Raw genomic sequence first — 27,503 nt, 5'->3', positions numbered from 1 at the left:
CGCACACAATTGAGTGCTCGTTATCATCTTAATGCTTTGGCTAACATTTTATCATCATGAAGTTATTTTACACTTTTCTCAGTTGTACCGATTCTATCTAATACAATGTTAACTTGCCTCTTTTAAATGCCTGCTCCCCCCGTACCTACTATGTTATTAAAATTTTTGAAAACATTATCAGCGATCTTTTAAACTTAAAATTTAAAGATTAAAAAAAGTCTTAATGGTAACTTTTTATTTTTTATTGGAGTGACCGGTTTAGATTCTATTTAAGCACCATCTTCAGATTCCAGAACGATGGGTGGTCTCTGTGGAGCAAGTTATTCCAGCGTCGAAGGTCGGCGCAACTTGCTCCACGGAGACCACCCACCGTTCTGGAATCTGAAGATGGTGCTTAAATAGACTCTAAACCGGTCACTCCAATAAAAAATAAAAAGTTGCCATCAAGACTGTTTTTAATCTTTAAATTTTATGTTATATTATTGCCATCATCGGTTAAAGATTGTTATTGCAGTTTCCAAAGACCGTGGCTTTACTGGCGTATCTATTATACATTATTTACAATATTGTTTTTGAGTAGTTTGTAATAAGTTTTCTTTAGAATACTTCACGCAAGTAGCATTGACGAGAACATGATAAAGTACATATTCTGAGAATATGAAAACAATAAAAAAAGGCGAAAAGAGATAATGTGATGATTACGATGTACTGTTGTGTAATGTTGTAGTACTTACTTAGCCTGTTACTGCTGTTCTCTGCAGACTCACTATCCTTAGCACATAAGTTTCGCGATACATTCGTTTGTGCATAGTCTGCAGCAGTCGAGATGTGCCACCCCCCCCCCCCCACGTGATGATCGACCAAGCCAGATCCATTCCTCTCCAACCACCAGCGGTATCCTTCACCCTATCGCGCGTTGCCTCGAGATGACTGGGTGTTTGTGTTGTCCTCATCATTTCATCATCATCCAGGAAAGTGGCGAAATTGGACTGAGCAAAGATTGGGTAATTGTTCGGGCGCTGATAACCACGCAGTTGAGCGCCCCACAAACAAAACCACCCTATCGCGCCTTCTGTTATTCGACCATCACAGCAGTGGTTTTAACACAATTCCCAACTCTACTTTATTTATCAGACTTCTACTATTGTGGTCTAGCGGTTCTAGGCGCTCAGTCCGGAACCGCGCGACTGCTACGGTCGCATGTTCGAATCCTGCCTCGGGCATGGATGTGTGTGATGTCCTTAGGTTAGTTAGGTTTAAGCAGTTCTACGTTCTAGAGGACTGATGACCACAGATGTTAAGTCCCATAGTGCTCAGAGTCATTTGAACCATTTGAACTTCTACTATACTCTGAACAGCTAGAACTCTTTGTAGTGCACGACAGATGTTGCACTGGAAAACCGAAGACAGCGCGAGTGGGGGGGGGGGGGGGGGTGCTAGTCGGGTGGATGAGTTCAGACGGTGACTGATCTCGATCAGAAGACCGACGGCGAGAAGTAAGTCGAGGACGGCGCAGGGGCAGATATCTACCCGGCGCGACGCCTGGGAGGCGGCGCCCAATCCGCTTTCACTGGAATCTGATAACAGCTGCTGAGTCCTCGTGAAAAGGGCCCAGGGACGTGACTCCGCGACTGTGGCGCCGCCTCGGGCTCGGGGTACGCCCCTCTAAATCCAGCAACCGCCAGCGTCTAGGGCGTCACGATATCGACCTATGCTTCGCGTTATATTCCACCCTCAGGGCCAGCCAGTTTATCGCACGACTGTAATCCGTGGACAAGCGTAATATTCAGAGAAATAACGTTGTTACACGAAGTGATGTAAGTGTCCCAAATATAGTCCATGTGCCCAGCATCATCCTCCATACCTTTTATGGAAGCTCTGATTTCATGCTGACAGTTTATGACTTCACACAGCTTCTTACAGAGCCAGACAATGCAGTCACAGAACTGGGAGTCTTCTAAGCTTATTCATTATTATTTTAACTTCTACTTCGTTCTGTGAACAATCGATTAAGTGCGGCGCAATATACATTTTGCTGGTACCTACGAAAAGATTGTTAATCTAACAGTATAATATATCCAAATGCTATTATTTTTTAAGTTACGTTAGTCAGTAGTGGTACACCGTATATGTGTAATTTTGCCGATAACCAAGAGCCCAATATACTAGTTAAATTACAGCAAGTCACTTGTCAGTGACTGATGTAATTCTGTTTGTGCACTGCTATGCGAGAAACCTCGCAGACGCGTATTTACTCATTCGCCGAGATGTCTCCAAACACTTACAAGCAAATTTAGGATGTTGAAAATGGTTCAAATGGCTCTGAACACTATGGGACTTAAGTTCTGAGTTCATCAGTTCCCTAGAACTTAGAATTACGTAAACCTAACTAACCTAAGGACATCACACACATCCATGCCGGAGGCAGGATTCGAACCTGCGACCGTAGCGGTAGCGCGGTTCCAGCGCTTAGAACCGCTCGGCCACTCCGGCTGGCTTAGGATGTTGCGGTAGCCTGTAATATTGCTACAGTCATTGCTACCTGTCAACATTATCCTTCCGTGGTCCTGCAGTGTTGCGTGCTATTAAGTTTGAGTTTGCGTTAACGAATGTGGATGTTCATGACGCCAGATTTGGGTTATTTTACCTGTTGTCTGTGTAAGTCATAAAACGCCGAGTACATTCGAAAAACTTCCTCTGCGAGTTGCCGTCGCTTGCAAGCCATTAATGTTGTCTGAAACTGGAACTTCGTGCGTACTCTGCATGCGGTGGAGCATCTGCTGCGTTTCACAAACCAATTTTACATTCGTTCTAGACGTAAATTAAGTCCTCAGTATATATTATGTATTTCAGGGATTTCGTTTTGGGAGTACACGTGTTTAGAGACCATGGGACCTTGAACAGAGTTTGACATTACCTCTACTTACTGGTGTCAAACTCCTATTTCCTTTCCTGTAGGCCTCTCTTTGAGAACTTTAGTTTTTTCGACGCCAATGATATTAGGTATCGAGGTCCGAGAGAGTCTTTAGTTTTCCATCCTCAACTCAGACCTTTAGCTGTTGTCTTGTTGAATATGGTGTTGTATCACCAAAGGCAAAGGGACAAAAACCATTAAGAAAAACTGCGCATCCTGCAGCCTTCCAGGACTAATAGGCCATCTAAGGCTAGGAGATGCCAGAACTCCTTAGCTGGGCTCCTTAGCTGTGGCGAAAGCAGCCAACCTATGGAAATGAAAATCTGGAAAACAAACCCAACGACAGCAAGGCTAGTGACCTACTGGAGGTGTAATTTCGCTGCTGAGATTGCCACTACCGTGCCTGAGAAAGAACGGACTACAGCTATGACGACCAAAATTAGGAACATGTCTATGAGATGGAAAAATAAAAATATTCTGAGAATTGGAACATGGGACACAAAAATTCATTAATAACAAAGATCAAGAACATAGAGAAGAACTGAATCATCATGAAATATTAATATGTAATATCCAAGAGACAAAAGAAGAAGGCAAAGGGCTGGAGGAATGTGATCAGTACTCATTTATAGCTGAGATGAGAAGAAGGCAAGAGCTACAGCAGGAGCAAGGTTACTTATCCATAAGAAATACAGAGATCATATAGAGGAGTGCCAGTACAGATCTAAGGGGATAGTTTTACTATAACTGAAACTCGCTCATCACAAATTGCACATTATCTTCCTGTACAGAGGATTGTAGACCTAGAACTGAGAGAGAGGTCCTCTATGAGCAGTTTCAAGAAGTTATCAGTCTGACACATTCAAAGGAACTTTCAATCATAATGGAGAATTTTAATGCTTATATTGGAGACAGTGTCATCCCTAGAGTTAAACAATAATTTAATGAACACTTCCTAAATGCCTTGGGAGGGAGTATGATCAACTTATTCTTAAGCAATGAACAGAGAGTAAATAATATTTCCAATTTTTTTTCTGGTCAACAGTCTACTGACTGGTTTGATGCGGCCCGCCACTTATACTTTCCTGTGCTAACCTCTTCATCTCAGAGTAGTACTTGCAACCTACGTCCTCTATTATTTGCTTGACGTATTCCAATCTCTGTCTTCCTCTACAGTGTTTTCCCTCTACAGCTCCCTTTAGTACCATGGAAGTGATTCCCTCGTGTCTTAGCAGATGTCCTATCATCCTGTCCCTTCTCGTTATCAGTGTTTTCCACATATTCCTTTCCTCTCCGATTCTGCGTAGAACCTCCTCATTCCTTACTTTATCAGTCCACCTAATTTTCAACATTCGTCTATAGCACCACATCTCAAATGCTTCGATTCTCTTCTGTTCCGGTTTTCCCACAGTCCATGTTTCACTACCATACAATGTTATACTCCAGCAAAGAATGAGCCATAAAATCTCGGGCGAGCAGCCACATAAATTCCACTTCTTCTTCTAATATTTCGGCTGAATACCGTCCTGCCACTTTCAAAGTGAGCCGAGGTGACTGACGCTCCAGCACTTACTCCGTCCTTATAAACCCGCGGACCACACCACTGTGCATGAGGCCACGGATACACAAGGCGCCAGAGAGAGGTATGACATATGCATGGAATTAGATCTATGGCTGCGCAGTCGATCGACACGGTGATATCGATGTATCACTGCGAGCTGCACCGTCGCGACTTCTATGTGATTTTATTGTGGAAATTGCCGGATTCCATAATTTGCCCAAGATGACACCGCTATCTCTATTAATTAAATTCGTTACCAACCGAATTACAATTGCTACCTTTACTACTGAGTCCCAGAAGATGAAGTCGAGGATAAAATTTCTACGTTATCGTACACCATAAAGTGCCCAGTGTCAATACAGTGCTCTGCCACCGCAGATTTATTTGATTGTAAGAGCCGGGTGTATCTGCGGTTCTCTGTGCATCTCTCCTGGATAGTACGTGTCGTCTGTTCGATGTATGAACGGCCGCATTCACATGGGATCTTGTAAACCCCAGGCTTTCGAAGCACCAAATCTTCTTTAACGGGACCCAGAAGGGCTGCTGTCTTTGGTGGAGGGCGAAAAATCACTTTCACTTTGTGCTTACTGAGGATCTGTCCTATTTTTGACGATAAGCTTCCCACGTATAGCAGAAAAGCCATGGATTTAAAACTTTTCGTGCCTTCTTCTGCTTTTCTTGTACCCGCAGTTGGTTTCATTTGTAGTGCCCTTCGTATCTGCTGTGGAGAGTACCCGTTGGCTCCAAAAACTCTTCTCAGGTGTAGAAGCTCGTCCTCCAGACTGCTGTCGTCAGCAATGACCTGGGTGTACCAGAGTTCTGCGAAGGATGGTGGCAGCTATTTTCACATAAATATAAACCTGTATGTTCGGTTTTCGGTATACTGCGTGTCCCAACGTGCCATCATCTTTGCGCCGTACCAGCACATCAAAAAATGGGAGGCACCCATGTTTTTCGATCTCCATCGTGAACTGAATTTGTCTGTGGATGGAATTCAGATGATTTAAAAATTCTTTTATCTTGGCTTCACCGTGGGGCCATAATACAAACGTGTCATCAACATACCTCCGAAACACTGTGGGCTTCATGCTAGCAGATTCCAACGCCTTCTCCTCGAACTCCTCCATAAAAAAGTCGGCCTCCAAAGGCGACAAAGGACTACCCTTGGCAGCACCGTCAGTCTGTTCATAAAATTCGTTTTTGAATAAAAAATATCGCGAGGTCAAAACATGTTCAAACAAAGCTGAAATCCCTTTATCGAAAGTTTTTTCCAATAAGAAACAATGATTCCGAAAGAGGATCCTTTGTGAACAACGACAATACATCGAAACTGACTAACATATCGGAATAGATCAGTTTTTACGTATGTGATGGGCGCATTTTCCCACCAGAGGCCTTAATAACGACGCAAAGTGTTTGGCACAGCCATAGGTTGGTGAGCCAATATTACTCACTATCGGACACAGAGGAACAACATTCTTGTCGATCTTTGGAAGTCCATAAAGCCGAGGAGGAACCGCACCACTTGGTTTCAATCTTCGCACAACTTCTGGTGGAAGGGAGGTGTTCAGAAGCGAAGCAGTCTTCCATACCACCTGGTTGGTGGGGTCTTTATTGATCTTACAGAATGTGCTGTCACTCAGTAAACTGTTCATTTTATGATGATAGTCGTCACGAGACATTAAAACAGTGGCATTACTTTTATCAGCTGGAAGAACCACCGTCTCGGTATCCTGGCGAAGCTTACGTAGCGAAGCCCTCTCTGCCACAGATATGTTACTCCTTTGTGGTCGAGCCTTCATAACTGCTCAACTAGTTTCGCGTCATATTTTTTCTGCTGATTCCATCGAAAGACAACGAACAGCTTCTTCAGCGGCACTGATGAAAACTCGTATTGGTAAAACCTTTGGCGTGGGTGCAAAGTTCAGTCCTTTACTTAAAACTATCATCGTTGCGTCGTCCAGTCCAAATCTTTATCCGTCATATTAATGACAGAGCGTCGAATAGCAATTTATTGCTGCGGAGACGTCTTCAGCCGGCTAAACTTTGTCATCTGTCTCGATGTGGCTACCACACGAACCCAGTCTGATTTGGCCCACGTTATACCATCAACCCAGTTCCATCAATCATAGGGTAACTCCGCAGATATCTTTAAATGCAGGCGATAAAGTCGTTAACCTTCAGAGACCTTACTGTTACTTATAACTGAATTCGTCTCTACAGCCACTATCAGAAAATAAGTACCAAATTACAACATCCCATCTAAAAAAAGAAAGTTGACCTTCATATCTCTGATGCGACCCCACCTAGCAACAAAAAGTAACGTCATATAATGGCCCCAGTTGTCCCATGCAACACTGTCCCACAAACTTTTCAGCTACTATCATGCTCTCGGCGTTATTCTAGGCGACAATAGTTAGTGACTCACTCTGTATAAAAAACAATATTGAAAAGAATTATGCATACACATCAGAGACGAAAACAAAAACATCAAAAATAAAAAAGTCTTTTGGACCCCACGAAAATTAAAATTCTGCGAAGGATTACAGGGAAGACACTACAAGGTAGAGGGAGAAGTAAAATAATTGGAAAAGGATGTTGAATGGACCCCACTAATAAGTGAGTACGTAAGAGAAAGCATGAATAGAACTAACATATAGATAGGGCGGATGAACGGAAGATCGTGAAAATCATAAGAAATGAAGTATCTGCCGGTAAAAGAAATATTGGCCGTCCAAGACAAGATAGAGCGATAACCCCAGGGTAGACTGAGGTGTACTGAAGGAAACATATTTCAGCCTAGGAAGAAAGGAAGAAGAAGAAGAAGAAGGTTGAAGGTCGTGGGAATATTACCCCATTTAAGGTAATGGTTGATTGGTTGATTGTACGGCGTATCAGACAAAATAGTAGTGACACTGCTCGCTTTAGAGCACTGCAAATGATTTAAAACTGATAACCAAGTGGTCATGTGAGCTTTTACCGCCGATTCAAGTAATGGCAGTGACGTGGAGAGACTGTGCCAGTCTGTTGTTTGGAAGTAGCGCAGTAAGATGGGTCATCTCGGAGACGTGACAAAATGACAAAAAAGCTGTCGTGTTTGGAAGTGCCAATATGTACACCCTCAACGACTGCCCTAATTCTTCGTATATCAGTGCTACTGTCCAAAGTGTCTGGGGTGAGTGGTGAAGCACTGATACCGATGTGACAAAGAATAAGGATAGTGGTCATGAAAAGGTTCTAACGATAGTGTCCGCTGAAGAGTTTGGAAATTGGAATTTTGTGGTAAGGACTGTGGGACCAAACTGTTGAGGTCATCGGTTCCTAGGCTTACACACTACTTAAACTAACCTACTCTAAGGACAACACACACATCCATGCCCAAGGGGAAGGGCTCGATGGCCCGCATCTCATGGTCGTGCGGTAGCGTTCTCGCTTCCCACGCCCGGGTTCCCGGGTTCGATTCCCGGCGGGGTCAGAGATTTTCTCTGCCTCGTGATGGCTGGGTGTTGTGTGCTGTCCTTAGGTTAGTTAGGTTTAAGTAGTTCTAAGTTCTAGCGGACTGATGACCATAGATGTTAAGTCCCATAGTGCTCAGAGCCATTTGAACCATTTTTTTGAAGGGCTCGAACCTACGAGGGGGGTAGGGGGGGTGCGAACCGTGGCACGGCGCCCGAGACCGCACGGCTACGCCGCGCGGCTGAAGAATTTACTTGTCAGTGACTGTCACTTTCAAACCTTAGAGGAATTTCTGCTGTCAGTGAATGGAGGTCCGTATCAAACCCTTTCCAAGCGAATACTTCGAAGGGGCGTTTGGAGTCAGGTACGTCGCCAAAGGCCACTGCTCACAGCGGTGCAGGAAGATGCTCGCCTCCAGTGGGTAGTAGCCCATGGAGGTGTGTAGCCCTGTTCCACGAGATGCGATTTTAACTGATTTCAAATGACTGCAGCGCGTTGAGTTCTCCGACAGCCAGTCACACGTTTAACCGATAGCGCCTGGAGGATTCACTTTAGGTCGATAGTCATAGCAGTGACGTTGAAAGACTGTGCTCGTCGGTTGTTTGGAAGTGACGGTGATGGTCTGGAGGTGTTTCCGTGGCATTACTCGGGTCCACTTATACGGGTTACAAGGAATATTATTTCAGTTATGTCGAAAAAAAAAAGCTTTGCTGTTTCTTCAACATATATTAGAACGTGTCCGAAAGAACAGACACCACGTACTTAATCACGGCGACGACACCCAATGATCCTTTCAGTGCAGAGGCTAACCAAGCTGAAACACTTGCGCGTATGACTACGGGCAAAGGACTCTACATCGGTAGCGTGCGTTATAAGTTGAGAATTTGGGTCAGATGGGAGAGTTGCTGAGGTAGTCCGTGCGGTTGTAATGACCACTGGGTCCAGATGGCGTAGTGATCAACACATCTGCCTAGCAAGCAGGAGACGTGGGTTCGAATCCCTGTCCGACATAAATTTTCAACTTGCCCCAGTGACATGAATCAGTATCCAACAGCAGCTAATGTCTTTAACTCCTTTGTGTCCTGTTTCTTCTACATGTTCATGGTGAATTTACTATGGATAATTCCGTCCTCTAAGGTCACAAGAGCCGATTTCACAGCACTGCATCCACACTTTCCTGGTTCGAACCAGAACCAGAGACCTTGCTGCTCTTAAATTACGCGGTCTTAATACCATACAAAATTTCTGGGTCTATGAGGAACAACTGATGAAAAGTAACGATCAACGACCCTGAAATGGCCGGCCGGTGTGGCCGAGCGGTTCTAAGCGCCACAGTCTGGAACCGCGTGACCGCTACAGTCGTAGGTTCGAACCCTGCCTCGGGCATGGATGTGTGTGACGTCCTTAGGTTAGTTAGGTTTAAGTAGTTCTAAGTTCTGGGGGACTGATGACCTCTGCAGTTAAGTCCTATAGTGATCAGAGCCATTTGAACCATTTGAACCCTGCAATGAAATTGCTCTGCGGGATCTGATCATCAATGAGTGGCTTCAGCTGGTTACGACTTACCTGAAGAAATCTGCGGACTGTCCTCCATAGATAACTGAGCTACTAATCAAAGCTGAGGCAGTGTACACCTTGCTAACGTTACGTTTACTAGCCGTAAGAATTTTTTCCCCCGATGTGCTTCTGCAGAACATTCCATTTACAATTCAGGCTTGAGAGAAATTTGTGACATTTAGGGGTCAAAATGTCTTTTCTGTTCACCATGTTCAATTGCATTCTTCCAGTTCCTTAGTCACCGTTATGTCTGAAACAATGCGATCAGGACTTGTCAGAATACATCTGGATCTAGTGGCATGTGCAGCTTAGCTTCCATCACGTCTGACTGTACAGAATTTGGCACAAAATGAAAAAAAAAAATGGAGAGCGATCATGATGTACGTAACTTTTACAAAACTGTCTTGATAGAAAAGTTTTTGAGTACAATTACCGTTATTCTGCTTATCTGCTGCAATGCAAGAAGACATTTTGACTAGTGTTATTTTTACATCTTATGACTTGCTGCAGTGCAGCAGACTGAGAGATTGTAAAGATGAGCACTGCGTAGTAGAAAATAGTAATTTCATTCAAAAAGAACTTTGCGATTAAGAAAAATAAATGTTACGACTCACTGTTATTCAGAGAACCTCTGATCGATTCCCGGTGGCACTCGAGTGGGCGCAGTGGCTGCACCCAGCCTTCGCAGGACAACTTAGTACTTGCTTGAACGTACTGTAGCTGCTGCCCTATGGAAGTCTGAGCCTTAGCTCCAGACTGATACGCAGAAAATACAAAAATCTCTCCACAGCGACATCCAAACGACGTTACCAGTAGAATCTTACAGAATGATCGGCCAGCAACTACGGTTTCCTCAATCCCTAGTAAGATTTGGTTTGGTAGACATTCGATGCATAGGATTTTTGAGAGACCGCAATACGTCAGCCACAACAGCCGAATAAATTTATGTACTGCTTGCTACCTTCAGCTCCACTGTCTGTGATCGTATAATAGGCTGAGGTTGCGAGGTTTATATAATATTTGTTACATGATGTAACTGATAATACAGTAATATTTCACCATTAGCTTACGGGTAATAAATAGCAACAATAACAATAATAATGAAATTGTAATAAAATGCCAAAATGTTATGTATTACAATGTTTTTTGAGAGAAATCTGTATGTATTGACTAAAAATAAAATGTACGTGAAAAACTGAATATTAAAGAGCTAAAATGTAGTTCTGAGGAGAATATGTAAACAAAGTTCCATAGACGTGGGTAAAGGGCAGAGAGCTCAGTTATAAGGATCACTATAATCTCACAAAATTGGGTGAACATTGTTTTATACTCTCTGGAAAGGAGTTAGAACACATTATCATTGCTCCTCTTCGGGGAAACGGTCTCGAAAAGTGACTGGTAATGTTTACTATATCCCTTTGTATTACATTTCTCCTTTCGACGAGGGGGTACGCTATGACGTATGGTGAACCGTATGTTGCGAAGGCCAGGGATCTACATCTAGATCTACATCCATACTCCGGAAGCCACCTGACGGCGTGTGGCGGAGGGTACCTTGAGTACCTCTATCGGTTATCCCTTCTATTCCAGTCTCGTATTGTTCGTGAAAATAAGGATTGTCGGCATGCCTCTGTGTGGGCTCTAATCTCTCTGATTTTATGCTCATGGTCTCTTCGCGAGATATGCGTAGGAGGGAGCAATATACTGCTTGACTCCTCGGTGAAAGTATGTTCTCGAAACTTCAACAAAAGACCGTACCGAGCTACTGAGTGTCTCTCCTGCAGAGTCTTCCACTGGAGTTTACCTATCATCTCCGTAACGCTTTCGCGATTACTAAATGATCCTGTAACGAAGCGCGCTGCTCTTCGTTGGATCATCTCTATCTCTTCTATCATCCCTATCTGGTAAGGATCTCACGCTGGTGAGCAGTATTCAAGCAGTGGGCGAACAAGTGCACTGTACCCTGCTTCCTTTGTTTTCGGATTGCATTTCCTTAGGATTCTTCCAATGACTCTCAGTCTGGCATCTGCTTTAGCGACGATCAACTTTGTATGATCATTTCATTTTAAATCACTCCTAATGCGTACTCCCAGATAATTTATATAATTAACTGCTTCCAGTTGCTGACCTGCTACATAGTAGCTAAATGATAAGGGATCTTTCTTTCTATGTATCCGCAGCACATTACACTTGTCTACATTGAGATTCAATTGCCATTCCCTGCACCATGCGTCAATTCGCTGCAGATCCTCCTGCATTTCAGTACAATTTACCATTGTTACAACCTCTCGATATACCACAGCATCATCCGCAAAAAGCCTCAGTGAACTTCCGATGTTATCCACAAAGTCATTAATGTATATTATGAATAGGAACGGTCCTACGACACTCCCCTACGGCACACCTGAAATCTCTCTTACTTCGGAAGACTTCTCTCCATTGACAATGACATGCTGCGTTCTGTTATCTAGGAACTCTTCAATCCAATCACACAATTGGTCTGATAGTCCATATGCTCTTACTTTGTTCATTAAACGACTGTGGGGAACTGTATCGAACGCCTTGCGAAAGTTAAGAGACAAGGCCTGGGAACCCGTGTCTATGGCTCTCTGAGTCTCGTGGACGAATAGCACGAGCTGGGTTTCACACGATCGTCTTTTTCGAAACCCATGCTGATTCCTACAGAGTAGATTTCTAGTCTCCAGAAAAGACATTACACTCGAACATAACACGTGTTCCAAAATTCTACAACTGATCGACGTTAGAGATATAGGTCTATAGTTCTGCACATCTGTTCGACGTCCCATCTTGAAAACGGGGATGACCTGTGCCCTTTTCAAATCCTTTGGCACTCTACGCCCTTCTAGAGACCTACGGTACACCGCTGCAAGAAGGGAAAGTGGAGTGGTACTGCTGGTTCTTCTGGTCTGCTTCTATAACGTTCTCCAATACAACGCCTGTGCAACATCATACCTATCAGTATCTTCCACAATACGAGTAGCATGTGGTGGCACTGTGCTTCCGCATTCACACTGTCACTTTTACTGTTGCTGTACTACTTCCGTGAAGATGGGTGTCGAGGATTTATAAGTTTCGTATTCTGGTGAATTTGTATTTTTCACGTCGGGAAGTAACTTCAGTGACATTATGACTATGTGATAAATACCTCTTTTAATCGAAATGGTAGTTGGTCGATGTCGTGGACACCGCTGGTTTCGATTTGTGAGGATTTATTTTCATCTGTTATCAATGATCGCTTCTACGACCACTCATTATTTACGCTGATGTTATTGCAGGCACGGCTACACCCATTCCATTTAAGACACTGTCATTATTTGCTGCAACTTCAAAAATGGTTCAAATGGCTCTAAGCACTGTGGGACTTAAGATATGAGGTCATCAGTCCCCTAGAATTAGAACTACTTAAATCTAACTAACCTAAGGACACCACACATATCCATGCCTGAGGCAGGATTCGAACCTGCGACTGTAGCAGCAGCGCGGTTCCGGACTGAAGCGCCTAGAACCGCTCGGCCACAGCGGGCGGCTGCTGCAACTGCACTCAGTATTTACTCTCTAACATATGTTAGAATCGGTGTCTTATAGTTCGCAATACTCATTACTGACAAACTTCAAGTACGAAAACATATTACGTACCACGCTTTCTGCGGAAGATCATCATCCACCAAGGTATCAAGTGACAGTTGCAGCTCGTGCGTTATGTTATCAACTGAGAATTAATTTCATCCGAGATACAATACCTGTATCACAGATAATATGTTCTAGAGGTACTCAGCGAATATTATGGGTCTTGGCTCTGAGCACTATGGGACTTAACATCTATGGTCATCAGTCCCCTAGAACTTAGAACTACTTAAACCTAACTAACCTAAGGACAGCACACAACACCCAGCCATCACGAGGCAGAGAAAATCCCTGACCCCGCCGGGAATCGAACCCGGGAACCCAGGCGTGGGAAGCGAGAACGCTACCGCACGACCACGAGATGCGGGCTATTATGGGTCTTGTTCCAATCACAGCGACATCTGAAAATGGCTCTGAGCACTATGGGACTTAACATCTTAGGTCATCAGTCCCCTAGAACTTAGAACTACTTAAACCTAACTAACCTAAGGACAGCACACAACACCCAGCCATCACGAGGCAGAGAAAACAGTGACATCTGATGAATCAGTAAGTCGGAAACAAAGAAAACGAGTCTTTTGACATAAACTCTTGGGTATCTTTTTCCAGCTAACAAGGCTTTTCAGAAGATATACTATCCACAGTGTTCAACGCGCCTCCATAGAATGTGAACAAGAAAAATGACGTTTGCCTCCGATGGTTCTCCTTTTTGCTGGATCTACATCCCTCGCACGGGGTGGGGGATGACAGCACTGACCATGAGAAGGGAATGTAATCTGTTAGAGATTCCCCTAGCAGGGATCCAATCACATCAAAACGAAGGAACTGAAAAGCTTGGAAGTAATCCAGCAAATGGAGCTGTATTAATTCTGTAAGAAGTCAGGCCTGACGTCATGACGTATGTAGTTAAGCATATGGTTCCCTCAGCTATGATCTAACCGTGAAAGCAGCGTGTTTCCCTTTTTCTCTCGTATGGAGGTTGCCAACATTGTGTTTTTTTCGGCCACCATTCGTCTCCTAATCTCATCAAAAGTCCATACCATCTTAAAATACTCTTCCTCTGCTCTTCGGTGATGTACATGGGAGTTTACATTCGCTTTCTGATTTCTTTGTTTCTGATATTCTCTCGCCTTGGAAATATATAACTTCTACTCAAAAACCAGCTTATTAATTTGATTCTTTCTTTAACTGTACCACTGTATCTCAGGAATGTCTTCATATCACAGTCTACCTGGAAAAATACGTAATATTTGAAACTTAATAGATTTACAGTCAGATGAGCAAACAACAAGTTGGTCATCCACTGTCGAACGAACTAGACTACCGTAAGCTCGATCTGCTAGGAAAGGTACTTCTGTGTAAGTACTTCAGGTAATGGGTTTTAATCATTCAGACGATTCTCTGCAACATAACGTTATCTCCGTTGATTGCCAATGTGACGGCAGTTAATTACATCGTTACAAAGCAGAGGGGCTGTAACTTTTTTTAATGTGAAAAAAAGTGGCATCGTTCAGTAGTAAACCTATAACAAAGTAGCAGCACTAGCGAGAAACCATTTGGAGAAAATGAGATTCTACTGTATTTTTCATTCTCACTTGCGAAAATTAGCCTTTATAAGTGAACGATTTCGATGTAGATAAGTTTCACCCGCATAAATGAACGGTTCCGTTGTGGATAAGGTTTACTGAGTTTTGGAGCTAATGATTGTGGAAAAGTTCGTAAGACTTTAAGAGTCGACGTACAAAATGCTTAGCTCTATTCCTTCTTGATACTACCACGTGATCTTCTGTACACCATTACTTGGAATCAAAGAGACATTAAATATAAACCTCTGCGACAAGTTACAACTGGGATTCAAACTTGGATCGATGCCTTTTGTTAGGTGTGCGCTGCCTGTAGCACTCCTTAAATATCTGTCAAGGACTGATTCGATAATTTTCTACTGATCCCCATGTCATATCACTAATACTTCCGGGTCTGAGTTAATGTCGAACCCTCTGTTACATTATTTCTCTCGGGTGTACTAATTCCACGGCACAATGGGAGAACCTGAGAGAAATTTTCAGGAGCTGGTAACCAACAGCTCGTAGATATTTGGAAAATGTCACATTAACTTCCTTCAAGTGCTGACAAAATCCTTATTTAAACAGCCGATTTCGATCGACTGACATTATCAGTTTCTCGAAAATATTTACAGAATAATATATTACATTGGAACAAATAAGCCCTCGGTCACAAATATTAAGTCAAAATTGACCTGGTTTCGACGCTACTATGAGCGTCGTCTTCAGAATTAGACTAACTGTTCTAAAACATATTATGTATATAGTACATTAATAAAATTAAAGTTTGTACTGACTGGAAAAGATGCAGTACTTACAAGTCACATATTAAAAAAGCCGGAAAGGCGACGTCATGAACAGTTGTGAGATGGCGAGCCGCTAAGGGCTGCTTTTACTGTAAACAAGGGTTGCAACAAGACTGAGGTGCCCACTTTAGAAAGTGTGGGCAAGTAAACATGGTGTTGCTACGAGCGCCATCTAGTAGCCGCAGAAACAACTAGGCTACTGTACATGCAAAATTAGACACATGACATTGTGAAGCAGCTGATTCAGGCATAACGTAAGTATCAATAATAACAGGATGAAGTTACATATTTATCTGCTTTAAATAGAGATACATTTTGTAACGTAGAAAACGTTAGTTATGACATACAAGGAAACAGCAAAGCTGTGACAGGAAAACAACATTTCGGTAAACTGCATGAGGAAATCTGAATCAAAGATCAAGCAATGGCTTTATACAGTCAAAAAAGTTTTTATTTCGCAGCTGCAGCTGTTCGTTGAGAATGAGGCCATCATGACGAGTGAGTCGTTTGAAAATCTCCAGTTCCTCTAAGACATATAACCTACGCCCCTTCTTTTCGGTATGCAAAATATTATTATCGCCTATGGCTTTAGGCACGTGTCCAGTAATTAACAGATGATCGGCAAAGGATGAATTTAGGGGACTGGTGCCGTTCTTCCTCAAAAGATGTTGAAAGGTGGCTACACTGAGCCACAGCGCCAAAAATCGCGCCAGAGAGAGTATTGTTCCGCCGCCTCCACTGGCAGTGCTCATTGAGAGGTAGTGGCAAGCAGTTCTTGCCGAGCAGTCGTGGTGGACACTGCTGGTATCTGAAGTGGGAATGAGATGAGGTAGTAGTGAGTGTTGTTATGCAGCTATGTGATGGGAGAGATAGCAGATGTTATTCTAATGGAGATATTGAAATGATCTGAGTGCTTTTCGTCAATATAAATTAAGGTAACTAACTACTGTTCTTTATTTTGTTATTATTTGTGTGTCCTGAATAATGCTTCATTACAGGTTCAGTCAACAAAGCATCTGGCGTGTGTCCTTGTATTAGAGTGTAATTCTGATTTCTTGCGCAATTGTAGTATTTCTAATTTTCCTTTATCACGTCAGTATAATTGGTATTAAAAAATTCTTGTCTTGTTGAAGAAGAACCGTGCCAGATGTGCGTTGAGTCATACTACCACATACAGAACAGCTACACTTGTGCTTGTTGGTTTCGTAGGTTTTATAGTTGCTGGGGACTTAATTAGTTAATTGTGTTAACAGAAATTTTCTTACATTCTTTGTTGTCATTCTATGCAGTCAGATAGCGTAACAATTACTAGTCAGGGCCAGCCGTTTACGAGACTTGCGTAATCGGACATACAGCTACTAAAAAAAAAAAAAAATATTTGCATTTTGTTTAATTGAGTCCCCATGCCCGTGGCGACCGCTGCTTCGGATCGTCCCTTGGAATCTTCTGATTGTAAAAATAGTAGACAGTAGTATTGTTGTAGTAATTTGTAGCTTAATAGTTGTAGTCTGTATTGCATGTGTAGATTTGGTGATTGTCATTCTTCTATTGTTCGTTAATCGTGTTTGAAGGAAACATTTCGTGTGAATGGTATTGTTGGAGATAAAGTGTCATTGTGTGCAATTTTCATATAGTGACGAGTTTTGTATATTTTGTAAATGATTACGCGATCGATGAAAAAGGCAAAAATGATGAATAGTGAGAATAACGAAATTGTTGACATGGCGAACTCGCCAACACAGGAGAACAGTATGATGAGTAATGAAGTGGAAAACAACGTAATAAGTCGAGAAAATAGTCCGGAACCATTTCAAAATTTTTCTCAATCAGAAAATTCACAACAGAATTCGAGATTAACGACAGAAGATTCTGGAACAGTATCGAACACAGATGGCCTTATGGCTATGCAGAAGGAAGTTGGTTTTGTGGGGAATGTGAGGGGTGAAAAGAATTTTGAAACAGTTACTTTGGAGCAGTTGATGAGTGCTATATTAAATATGGGAACAATGCAAACTCAGTTTAGATCTGAATTAAAAACAGAGATGGGAACTTTGGCAACACGATTAGAAACAGATATGGAAACAATGGCAACACGGTTAGACTCTCTGGGATCACAAATGGGAACAATGGAAACACGGTTTGGATCTGAATTAAAAACAGAGATGGGAACTTTGGAAACACGGTTAGATACACGAATAGGGACATGTTTCAAAAATATGAAAGATGAATTAAAGAAAGAAATCAGAGAAGAAGTACAACCGATTTTGAATTCTCACAATAATAGATTAACTGCAGTAGAAATCAGACAAAAGGAACAGGATAGAGAACAGGAAGAAAGAGATCGCGTGATAGTACAGAAATTTTCAGAGTTAAATTTACAACGTGCAAAAGATAAGGAAGAAATATTTGAGAGAATCGAGGAATCCGTACCAAATGACAGACTAAATAACCTAACACAACAGTATGGACAGTTAACTACTAAATGCGTCAATACCGAAACGCGAGTCGCGACACTTACGGAAGACGTAAATAAACAGAAAGAACAAATAGGTGATTTATCGGAAAGAGTTGAGGAGATTTCAGATAAACTGACAAGTCTTAGTTTAAATGGGGACAAAGATTCAGATGACACAGCACCATTGCCATTTGCAGAAACCGAAGAGTATCAGAACATAAATAAACATGTTGAAAATCAGGGAAAATTTAATGAACGCGTTAAAAGGGAAGTTGAGGCATTACGAAAGCAAGTGAAACAAATTGAAGGCGAAATCGTAGGAAAAGACAGAAGAAGGAATTTAGAATCACAGATAGCAGAGGGGTTTGAAGAAAGTAATTTGTTTCATTTACGGGATGCAACAAGAGAGCGCCAGGCGCGCGAACTTCACAATAATCGACATTGGGAGTGGGACAGACGCGGTAGGTCTTTGTCGCCACGAGGCGAAAACTTTGACTATAAACACTTTTTGACTGTTCGGAAATTTAAGATCTTCCGCAATTCTAAGAATGACATACATCCATGTTCATGGTTAGATCAATTTATGTACGCACTACCACCAAATTGGCCACTAAGTCACAAACTGGAATTTATGTGTGGATATTTAGAAAACGAACCGGCGACGCGGATGCGCGCACTCATTAGAGATTGTAATAATCTGAATGATTTTTATCATGCATTTTTATCGGCATATTGGTCCGAAAACACACAAGACAGAGTCAAACATAGTCTGATTATGCAGCGTAATTTCAAACAGTCTGAATTCCGCACGCCAGCGGAATATTTTGAAGACATGATTCGAAAGAATCAGTTCCTTTCCAACCCTTATAGCCCGACTGAATTAATTCGCATTTGTTTAACCAAGCTGCCACAATCCATAAGACAAATTGCTTTAGCCGGAAGATGTAAAGACGACATTGAGACTTTTAAGACTTTGCTACAAGAACTCGAGTACGACAATGACGACGGGACTACCTGTAATTTTTTCAGTAACAGTAATTATGATAGATTTTCAGAGAAAAGGGATAGTGATCGGAACGGACGTTATAGCGGTAATTTTGAGAATGATAGACGAAACAGACAGGACAATAGATACCAGCCTTATGACAATAACAGACGTTCTAACAGAAATTACACAGACAATTATAATAACGGTAATTCGTACCGGAATGATCAATCATACGGAAACAGTAATCGGTATTATCAAGACAGAAATTATTCAAACAGTAATAAAAATTCTTACTACAGAAATAATCCGGGTAGTAGATACAACAATAATTTCAGAAGTGACAGTCGAAATTACACAAGAAGTAGCTATGCAGACAGACAGGAAAACAGAAATTTTAATAACAGACACAACCAAGAATTTGTATCTAACTGACAGGAGGGACCTAATTGGCATCCTCCACGTGACAGAACTTCAGAGAGACAAGTGCAAATCGTAGAAATGGATCCGCGAAATGACGCGAATAATCAAAGACGTGACGCAAACAATCGACAATGACTAGCAGCTTCGGCTTCTGGCAGCAATATAGACGGTTCAGAAAGTAATGACACTACGGCTTTACACTACGTACGCCTGGAAGACATGAGAGACATTTTGTTAGACGAAAAGGAAAATAATATAGACGCATTTTTACATCCTGTTATTGAAGTATGTGTGGGTAAGAATAAGTTCACTGCGGTTTTAGATTCTGGGAGCCCATTGAATGTCATTAGTGAATCAGTTTTTCGTATATGTGAAAGAACTGTTGCCTGTCCTGTGTTACCTATTTCTAAAACTACAATTCGAGGAGCGATTTCTGGAAAGGGTGTAGAAGTTAAACAACAGACCAACCTAAATTTCAATTGTCAAGGATACGAATTTTCTGCTAATTTTATTATTGTTCCATTACTCAGTACACAAATTATATTAGGTATGGAGTTTCTTAACGCACATAAGGCAATTTTGAACTTTAAAGAAGGAAATGTGAATTTGACTGTTGCCGGAATGCTGAAAAGTTTGAAATTTTTCGAGTGTTTAACAAGATCTGAGTCAGATACAAAATGTTTAAGGTTTCTTACTTCTGATGTTTTCGTTGAGCATTATGACGACAATGTGTTTATTCATGACAATGACAATAGATACAGAGACGCGATGGATGATATAATTAATAGCGAAGAACTAATTAATGAAAAGGTTAAGAAAGCTGAAGTGCCAGATGACGTTGCAAGAGAAGAGCTGCACCAAATTTTGACTTCACATGCTACAGTGTTTAGTCATCACACGGGTACTATACAAGGCTTACAATATTTATTTAAAGTAAAAGAACACACACCATTTCGCGGGAAAACGTACGCTATTCCTTTGGCTTACAGAGACAAGGTTAAGAATGAACTTCAGTACATGTTAGATCAGGGCATTATTGAGCCTGCAGTCAGTCCTTATACTAGCCCATTACACGTTGTTCTTAAAAAGGATGGGTCAGTTCGTTTGGTTCTGGACTCCAGACAGATAAATAATATCATCATTCCTGAAACTGACCGTCCACAAAATTTAGATGAACTTCTTCAACATTTTCATGGAATTAAAGTTTTATCCACGATTGACATGCGCGCAAGTTTTTGGCAAATAGAACTCCACCCTGATTGTAGAAAATATACTGCCTTTTTAGCCTTTGGTAACTGTTACCAGTTTCGGAAATTACCGTTTGGACTTACTGTATCTTCAGCAGCATTCATTCGTAGCTTAAATGAAATTTTACCTGTTTATCTTCGTGACAATATTACTTCATATGTTGACGATATTCTTATTGCTAAACGTTCTTGGAGTGAGCACAACAAAATTTTGGATTCATTATTACGTATTTTTGCAAGAGTTGGCATTACAGTGAACTTACAAAAATCTGAATTTGGTCGTTCTCAGGTGAAATTTCTCGGTCACATTATTTCTACAGAAGGTATTCTTCCTGATCCAGAGAAATTAGACGCTATTCGTAACTATGCTGTTCCTACCACAAAACGTGATGTTCGTAGTTTCCTTGGTGTCTGTAATTTTCTTAGACGCTTTGTTAGATTGGGCGATTTGGCCACACCTCGTTTATGTGAACTATCTGGAAAGAAATCTAATTGGTGTTCGGATGAAGAAGCTCAATCAGAATTTGAACAACTTCGTGATGCTTTAGTTGGTGCTCCACTTCTTTCACACCCGGATTTATCTAAAGATTTTTGTTTGGCGACGGACTCATCATACAAAGGCCTAGGTGCACATTTATTTCAAGAGATAGAAGAAAACGGCGTTGTAGTACAAAAGACTATTGCATTTGGAAGTCGTGTTCTCTCTGAATCAGAAAAGAATTATTCGATTACGGAACTTGAAGCGTTGGCTGTTGTTTGGGCTTTTACAAAATTTCGCACATTTTTGGTTGGCAGACATACTAAGGTTTACACCGATCATCGAGCTCTGGAATTTCTTATGTCAACAAAATTAACTCACGGCAGATTGTCACGATGGGCGTTGTACCTACAGGAATTTGATTTTAGTATTGTTTACATACAGGGTTCTTCAAATATTGTTGCTGATGCTTTATCACGTGCACCTACGGGTTTGAAACAAAGTGCTGAAGAAGACTGCAAGGAAAACAATTATTGTTTGATGTATATTCAAGGTGTTGCGTTTGAGAACTTTATTTCGTCTTCGCTCCAGGACATCGCTAAGGAGCAAAATAAGGATCCAATCTGGAAGGACATTAAGGAGAAGTGGAGGAGAAAGGAAAGCGTAGCGATTAGACAGCATTATTTAGTTCGCAATGACATTCTTTTCAAACGAAAATCGGTCGACAACTCTGTTTGGTTAGTTTGTATTCCTGATGAGTGGGTTAATAAGCTGATTTGGTATACGCATTTCAGTTATGCGCACTTTGGTCCCAGAAAATGCTTTCATAAATTACGAGAAAATTGCTACTTCAATAATATGGAAAAACGTATTCGATTTGTTCTTGCCAAATGCAAATTATGTCAAAAGGCTAAACCGCCGACAGTTTCTCACAGAGCACCGTTGTTTCCTATCATTCCAGCAAAATTAAAGGACATGGCTGCAGTTGATTTGTTCGGTCCAGTGGTTCGATCTACTAATGGTTTTGCGTACATTTTCGTAGCAGTGGAGTTGACATCAAAATATGTGTGTTTTACACCTTTACGCAAAGCAACAGCTCGTTCAGTATCTAACGCTTTCATTAAACATTTTCTTAAAGAAGTGGGTCATGTTGATAAGGTTATATCAGATAATGGATCACAGTTTCGTTCTAAAATTTGGCTTCGTACTCTACAGCGTCGTAAAATTAAACCAATTTTCATTTCACTTTTTCACCCTCAATCTAACGCTTCAGAGAGATGGATGAAGGAAATCAATAAATTGTGTCGTCTTTATTGTTTATTGTCATCAGAATCACAGAACTTGGGATCAGTATCTTCATATTTTTCAAAACATTCTGAATGAACTTCCTAATGACTCAACTTCTTTACCACCTATACTGATATTAAAAAACAAAGCACCGACAAATCGCATTTCTGAAATCGTTCCTTTTCCGCCTACACGGAAACTGCGGCATTCTGAAGTTGTCAACCTGGCTCTACAAAATATTGCATCTGCGGCTGCTAGAAGAGAGAAATCAGCTAAGCGTCCTGGTCGTTTAAAAATCTTGTCAGTTGGTCAGAAGGTGTTAATTAAGTCTCATCGATTGTCTCACAAAGGAAAAGGCTTGTGTCGCAAATTTTTTCTGCTTTATAACGGTCCATGTAGAGTTCGCAAAATTATACATGATAACACTGTTGAAGTAGAAACTCTTAAATCTCGACGCTCTAAGGGAATACATCATATATCAAACGTCAAAATTTTTGTAGAATGACATACTTGTGAGAAACGAACAGCTACATGTAAACATGCGGAGAGTACAAGGATACCGCGCTGTGTTTTGGCGGCGGCGTATACTCAAAGCAACAGTCAAGTCTGCGCGCCGCACAGGGCAGTCGTTGACCGCAAACAATCACTTCCTACGTCACGCGCCTACAGCTGATCGAGCGCTCAGTGCGAATGCACTGACAGCCGTAAATAAATACACAGTCTAATTTCTCCGAATAAAATCAGTATAAAGCTATAGTGACTTGATAAATTCTGTTATTAACATTCAGTATTTTTCAGGATACGGTTCTATAAGGTATTTAAGAACTTCAGGTAAATTCTGTGCGTGTCCGACGTTGAGACGACTTGCTATCGAGAAAATTTCAGGAAAAATGTCATTTCGAAGAAGAAAGTAGTAAACTAAAAAAGGTAACTATTAATTGAGTTTATTTTTCAGGTAACATATTTCCACTTAGGTACGTACCTTAGACGTAATTTGCTGCGCGATTACGTGATTCATACTTTGTGCTAATTACATGTTCTATGAATTTGCTTGTGAAGCGACGTGCTTGCGTACGTTAACTGATTTTGACAATGATTATCCATGAATTGAGTTGTTACTTGTGTATATTATGCATCGCTTGGCTGCACTGCTTTTTAACTGATGTCATATTTTTTAATTATGTGCCTGCTGTGCCTATTTATTTAAATTATAATTGTCACCTGATTAATTGTGCTGATGTGGTTAGGTATGTAAGTTATACTTTGTGATTTATCTGCTTGCGCCTTCATGTTTACTTATTAAGATACGATGCTAATGACCTGTTTAGTACGTAAGATATATGTTTACTGCTATGCGTATGGATTGCACATTTACACATTTCCGCTTGTTGTCATAACTATACTTCAATATGGTATATAGCAATGCTGATGTACAGTGTACAAACATAGAGTTTAGGTTACACTATGGTACTAGTTACAGATTGTTCGCTTGGCAGAGCCTCGTAAGATTTGTGCTGCATCCACTTGTTGACATTCTGTTCTCTACTGGTATATTTACTCGCTGTTGCTTGCCTTGCTTACGCTCAGTGCCTTATATTTTTAAGATAAGAAAATGAACTGCTATAATTCGACGAGCGACTTTAGTACAAGAAACGTCATAGAAGTCACATGAGCTGGAGGTTTTATGGAATCTGTATGAATTTGTGCTAATAGAAAGGAAGCTAACGACATGACATACCAAAACTAGGTTTAGACCATTGACAGTTATTACACTGCATTTTTTTTGTGAGCAACTAAAATAGGAAGTGACACTTGACACAAGAAATACTCCACATGTTTGCTTCTGTTTGCCATAATTCTTGAAGTGGTGTACACACTGTGAAATATTAGGATCATTCACACTCCGTAATCGTACTTACTTACTGAGAGTTATTCGAACTAAGTCTGTTAGAGGTCATGTATGCATTCTTTGTTTATAATTCATAATGAGTAGAAGATTTTGGTCAGATGGATTACACAGAGGTTGTGTGTTGACAGTGTGTCTTCGGATTGTATGGGATGAGGAGGTTTGCATTAGGATTTTATCTGTACTTATTCGAGGAGACTGACTTGAGGAAAGAGTTGTTATGGAAGTGAAATGATATTGGTGCTATGGTTTATATGTATCGACGTATTGAAGAGGTATTATTGAGGTATTATTGAGATTATATGAAGTTGATTGGAGTTTTTGTGGATAAGAGGTAAAGTAAGTGAGGTGCATATTTTTTTTGTTGTTGGTCTATATGGAACAAGGAGGATGAAGATAGCAGACTAGAACACTAAAATGGAAGGAAGATTGTCTACACACAATTTGTTAAATCACTAAGCAGTATGTATTTTTTTTGGAGAGAGGAAGTTGCATATCTTGGCACACTGACAGTTGTTCAGCAACCGTACATTTTGATCTGGCTTGGCAAACATTGGTCTTGACATGATGACTATGACGTTGACTTAACTATTATTGACTGTTATACATTGCTGCCACTATTACTTGATACACATGATGAACATGAAATTTGACAGAAGTGGATTCAGACAGTTAACACTATACAATTACACAGTAGTACTTAATGTGGATGAAAGATGAGTGAGTGTGTTTTGTGTGTTTTCCTTTCCTAATCCTACCCACCTATCTCCTAAATATTATTTTATTTGTTTGTAGTGGCTTGCACTGACACCCATAAATATTATAGGTTTACTGATGTTTATGTACTTGTAATAGTAATATGACAATTATCTGATATCATTTGTGTGTTTGTTATGATTTGTATGTTTAGTGTAAGAGCATTGTAAAAGCATTTGTATGTGCATTCAAACTATTGTTCATGCTTGAACTGTCTAAATAGTGACTGATTATGGACTGTTACTTGTACTTTTTCTACATGATTGGTGCCACTAGGACATGTTTAATTTGTGATGAGGAACAGTGTGATCAGTGATAGTTGTTTAATGTCATTTGTCGGTGTCTGCACCTACTCAACAATGCTGGGTGCCACTGATGGACTGCTTCTACTGAAATGGTGTCACTTGTTGCTGTAGCACCTGTTCAACATTGCTGGATGCCACTGATGGACTGCTTCTACTGAAATGGTGTCACTTGTTGCTGTAGCACCTGTTCAAAATTGCTGGATGCCACTGATGGACTGCTTCTACTGAAATGATGTCACCTGTTGGAGTCTGCACCTGTTCCACAATGCTGGGTGCCACTGATGGACTGCTTCTACTGAAATGATGTTACTTCTTGCTGTCTGCACCTACTCAACATTGCTGGGTGCCACTGATGGACTGCTTCTACTGAAATGATGTCACCTGTTGGAGTCTGCACCTGTTCCACAATGCTGGGTGCCACTGATGGACTGCTTCTACTGAAATGGTGTCACTTGTTGCTGTAGCACCTGTTCAACATTGCTGGATGCCACTGATGGACTGCTTCTACTGAAATGATGTCACCCGTTGGAGTCTGCACCTGTTCCACAATGCTGGGTGCCACTGATGGACTGATTCTACTGAGATGTCACCTGTTGCTGTTTGCACCTGTTCCACAATGCTGGGTGCCACTGATGGACTGCTTCTACTGAGATGATGTCACTTGTTGCTGTCAGCACCTATTCAACAGTGCTGGGTGCTACTGCTGGAACTGTTAACTACTTGTTGTGAATATTTGTATTAACTGATTTTTTGTGTATTACTGTTTGTGAAAAGATATAAGACTCTTACCTGCTCATATTCGTCATTGCTGACGTTATCGATTGAATTGTTTAACCACATGATATTTCTGTAAACTATTATGTAAAGTCACATGTATGAAAGAATTTGTATTGCTTAGTGTATTTTATATATTAGGCTATTGAAAGGTCAGTGCAAAGCCAAAATTTTATCTAGTTATATGATATTTACGTATTAATATTATCTTTTATTTTTGTCTGAATTTTTTTTGACGAATTTGGTGGTATTTTCACCACCAATGCTGGCAAAAATACCATCAAATTCTAGCCCGTGGAGGAAGGGCATATGAAAGGTGGCTACACTGAGCCACAGCGCCAAAAATCGCGCCAGAGAGAGTATTGTTCCGCCGCCTCCACTGGCAGTGCTCATTGAGAGGTAGTGGCAAGCAGTTCTTGCCGAGCAGTCGTGGTGGACACTGCTGGTATCTGAAGTGGGAATGAGATGAGGTAGTAGTGAGTGTTGTTATGCAGCTATGTGATGGGAGAGATAGCAGATGTTATTCTAATGGAGATATTGAAATGATCTGAGTGCTTTTCGTCAATATAAATTAAGGTAACTAACTACTGTTCTTTATTTTGTTATTATTTGTGTGTCCTGAATAATGCTTCATTACAGGTTCAGTCAACAAAGCATCTGGCGTGTGTCCTTGTATTAGAGTGTAATTCTGATTTCTTGCGCAATTGTAGTATTTCTAATTTTCCTTTATCACGTCAGTATAATTGGTATTAAAAAATTCTTGTCTTGTTGAAGAAGAACCGTGCCAGATGTGCGTTGAGTCATACTACCACATACAGAACAGCTACACTTGTGCTTGTTGGTTTCGTAGGTTTTATAGTTGCTGGGGACTTAATTAGTTAATTGTGTTAACAGAAATTTTCTTACATTCTTTGTTGTCATTCTATGCAGTCAGATAGCGTAACAATTACTAGTCAGGGCCAGCCGTTTACGAGACTTGCGTAATCGGACATACAGCTACTAAAAAAAAAAAAAAAAAAAAATTGCATTTTGTTTAATTAAGCCCCCATGCAATGTTCTTTATATATCATTGACATCAGATACTGAAACTTAGTCACTGTTATCACACAATAATGCAAATTACATCGTCAACGTAAAAAGTAATAACTGACGTGTCATTTATATTGTGGTGTGATAACAGTGGCTGATTCATGGTTTTACCTGATGTCAGTGTTTTTACGTACACTTAATACGACACTGTAAATGCTTTAAGATTCTCATGACGGTCAGTCCGCCGAAGCTGGTTGTGTAAATAAAGATTGTATCAGCAGTTCAAGGCGGTAATCACAACATTTTTCGAACCTCTGATGAAGTTGGAGAGCACGAAAAGGAATCGGTGGCCAGTTG

Source organism: Schistocerca cancellata, chromosome 8 (assembly GCF_023864275.1).
Source record: "Schistocerca cancellata isolate TAMUIC-IGC-003103 chromosome 8, iqSchCanc2.1, whole genome shotgun sequence".
NCBI classification, from domain to species: domain Eukaryota; kingdom Metazoa; phylum Arthropoda; class Insecta; order Orthoptera; family Acrididae; genus Schistocerca; species Schistocerca cancellata.
Note: the sequence above shows the minus strand (reverse complement) of the source record.